This window comes from Hetaerina americana, unplaced genomic scaffold (assembly GCF_022747635.1).
Source record: "Hetaerina americana unplaced genomic scaffold, ioHetAmer1.1.p SCAF_6, whole genome shotgun sequence".
NCBI classification, from domain to species: Eukaryota; Metazoa; Arthropoda; class Insecta; order Odonata; family Calopterygidae; genus Hetaerina; species Hetaerina americana.
The window spans coordinates 35,534,557-35,538,344 of NW_027287205.1; the positions used below are offsets into that span (position 1 = coordinate 35,534,557).

Genomic DNA, 3,788 nt, shown 5'->3' on the forward strand with positions numbered 1-3,788 from the left:
GGTCAGTGGCCCAGCGCTCTAGCCTCTGAAATACCACACCCACGAAAGCATAAAGAAATTCGCAATCTTTGGATTTTAAGTGGAGATATCAAAGGATATATCCTGGATATTCATTTTACTTCCCACTAAGACATCGTCTTCACGAAGATAAAATATTGAATATAAATTCCACCAACACACAATAATGATGAAACTGTAATATTGGAGAGAATTTTAGGCGAATAAGGAAGGAGAGATTGGGTAAGGATATTGAATGGATTGAATAGAAGATGAAAACATGCAGGAATGAAGAGGGGCGTAGCGTAATGAGTCATTTCGGGTTGTTTTTTTTGCTAATACGGGCAAGGGAATCGTCCCTGAACCGTTGGGTAGATTGCATCCATCCAAAACCCACCTTAATCGGTAATTTACTGACAATAATAAGCAAATCATAATTATTCTCCAGCTCAAACGGGGGGTTCCAAGTCGGCTGCTGATAGCAGGACCGGATTTAAAAATCCGGGTAGCGCCGAGCATCCATACATCCAACCAAGCCGTGTGAATGTACCGGTACGCTCCATAGAAAACTCAGGAATCGACTGTAAATCTCAAACGCCAGGGTTCGTACGAGCCAAGATCTATCTTAAATGATCGAACCAAACTTCGTGACTTTGATTGGATTCACAGTCTGACGGATCATTATGACGTTAACCATATGGTATATTAAGTGATTGATTGTAAATCAACATTTACCGATTTGAGCTGAGGTTTATCGGCAAGCCTTCGAAATTTAAGTTTTTTATTTTGAAATTATTAAATGAAGTGTTTGACCAATCTCATTTTTAAAAAGAATTCTGAAGGTTGTTTATATTGTTTACAGAATTTTCCGCCACTCATTAATAATAATTTTTCTGGTGCATATATGTCACTCGCTCTTGCAGCCACATTCTCAATGTCTTCACGGGTCTGTTATCGCTCCGAGCTGTCAATAATTTCAATAGTTACTGTGGAGAATCATTGCCGTAAAAACTTAATCATAAATTAACTGTCCATGCACAATAAGTGTCTGGTACACACGTCTTGGTACCTATGTCTGTCTACTGGAATAGAGTTAAGGAATATACATTAGCCATTGCCTTTCGTTTGAATAAAATACGCACATCCTACACTTCGTTCCAATTCGGGGTTGTTTGGGCTGAAAAAAAGCACTTTTTTTTACACGACAGTTCTAAATCTATATATTACTATCATAAAGGCCTAATTCGGTGTCGTTCCATTTCTGGGTTGTTTGGGCTACAAAAAAGCACTTTTATTGTACACGACAAGTCTATATATTACTTTCATTAAAGGCCTAATTAGATGTGATTTAGTCGCTTCTGCAACAGGATCATTAAAGCATTCTCCCCTGTTCCTTTCTTTAACTTTTCTCGGAATGCTAATGTAACTTTTCTTGATCTAAAAACGGCCTCATGCAAATGAATTTTAAAGACAGTATACACATTTATTTCAAAAACAATTACTATACTCATCGGAACCTGTCTGCTGCGAATTTCATATATTTTTTCAACATGATAAAAAAATATTGTCTTTCATACTTACATGATTTATAGCCATGCACTCATAGGCTACACGTGCATCAAAATCACATTCTTTCTCTTCCTCGCTTCATACAGTTTTTTTCACAAGCGTCCCACATCTGTGGTAATTTCAAGAGTATACCAGTCTGCGTGTTCATTAGAGTTCATGCGATCAATACTTCTAAAGCCAATAAATGAAATATTGAAAGAGAAAAAAATTTGTTTCAGGAAAGCCGTAGATCAATGTTTAACAGGGGGAGAAGTAATGTTATTCGCAAGAGGAATTTCTCTAGAATAAATAATAATTTTAGCTTTTTTTTTCAAGTAGGGAAAAATACCTTAAATGCAGATTAAAATAATTTAATGAAAGCACAAGAAAATAATATCAGAATTTACTTTCATTTTCTTAGACGCGGCAATTTCCATTGTTTTTTCCCGATTTATCTGACGCTTGTGATGTTATTTTATGTGGTATTTTAATGGCGATGTTATTCAGACTCATTTATTTTCCTCGGGATGCTTTTTAATTAAACGGTTTATTAAGTGATTGATTATAAATCCACATTTACCGACTTGAGCTGAGGTTTATCGGCACGGACTTGTAATTTAAGTTTCTCTTTCGCCGATGCAATAAACGAACAGCAAATTTCCCCAGCAAAAATATAAATTTTCTCATCTTTTATCTTTATTGCAAATGCCGAGAAGAATACCAGCGTATCGGGGTACCTTAACATGCAAACGTGTCGAGATATCTGTGTTAACAGATCAAAGTGGCTTCTGCCACATTAGCCCAATATTTTAAAATGATTAAGTTTAAAACAAAACATCCCTGGTGGGGTTCGAACCCACGACCTTTGGATTAGAAGTCCAACGCGCTATCCTCTGCGCCACAGGGACAGCTACCTGCTAGTTTTTTAAATGTCAGATCAAATATGATGGAAGATGGCTGATTTTGGGTCTCATGACTTTGCTGTTTGCACCTAAATGCAATGATGGCTAGCAACAACTTTGCAGAGTGAATTTATTTCACGAGAAAGTAGTACTCATTTATATTTAAATATAATGCGAAATATATAATGCAAAAAGTGCTTTCCTTGCGTTTTTATATGAGGCAAAATATTCGATAAGCTGATGCTTACATTTGGTAATAAAAACCACGTTAAAATCTTTCTGGGTATTTCTGGGTATTTCTTTTAACACTTCAACAGTTCCAGGAACTCGTTCTTTTCTCTCAAAATATGCGTATAGGCATACAAAAATCAGACACAACCAAACCTACGTTCCGCATTAAAAAAACTTAACTGGGATAAACCCAATACTGCATTGCGCATTACTGAAAGATAACTACTAAATTAATATAATTAATAAAACTACTGCTGAGAGATAACTGGTATAAAACGATCATATATATTTTTTACATATTATGAAATTTGGCCTACCGTTCCCAAAGGTTTAAGTCATTGGGCACAAATTAATATTTATCAACGTAAAATATCAAATATAAATTAAATTTTAGTTAGGCATGCCAGGATTTGATCTTAAAACGTGACATTTACTTTATTTAATAACATAACATGAACAACATATTATGAAATTTGGCCTACCGTTCCCAAAGGTTTAAGTCATTGGGCACAAATTAATATTTATCAACGTAAAATATCAAATATAAATTAAATTTTAGTTAGGCATGCCAGGATTTGATCTTAAAACGTGACATTTACTTTATTTAATAACATAACTCACGGAAAAAGACTTGCTTTTATACAGCTAATCCGTACTTGACACTTGGCTTTGACCATGGAGTGAGGAAAGCATAACTTCAATTCTTCGCACGCCATGGCTTAAAATTGCATTGAGAAAGGAATTAATTGATTTCCAATCTTACTTTAAGTTAAGGGCTCATTTCCCTTTCAGTGTGACGATTATATAATTAATGGAGGATGAAATCTCACTCCCAACTCAGAAGTCAACAGAGAATGTTAAAATACTGCGTAAATGAGAGGTCGAGGATATTACAGGAATTTGTTTACACATTAGAAGTTTTCTTAAATTTGTGGCCCCCAGGCTATAAACTTAGGCCTTTCGGGATTTTGGTGCAGGAATATTGGTTTTTAGAGTCTTCATATGAGCATTTAAATTATCACAAATGCAGAAAAAAATTGTTCAATGATAGATTTGGAATAAATGTAAGCAAATGTTGTTCGTTTTAAATATCACTCAAACCTCAAGCCA

General features: G+C 35.0%; 1 non-coding gene across 1 annotated transcript; it reads right to left on the bottom strand.

Moving 5' to 3' along the window:
* Nucleotides 1–2,380: 2,380 nt before the first annotated feature.
* Nucleotides 2,381–2,453, bottom strand: TRNAR-UCU (transfer RNA arginine (anticodon UCU)). Its single transcript has one exon. It is a non-coding gene; the product is annotated as a tRNA-Arg (tRNA).
* Nucleotides 2,454–3,788: the final 1,335 nt, after the last annotated feature.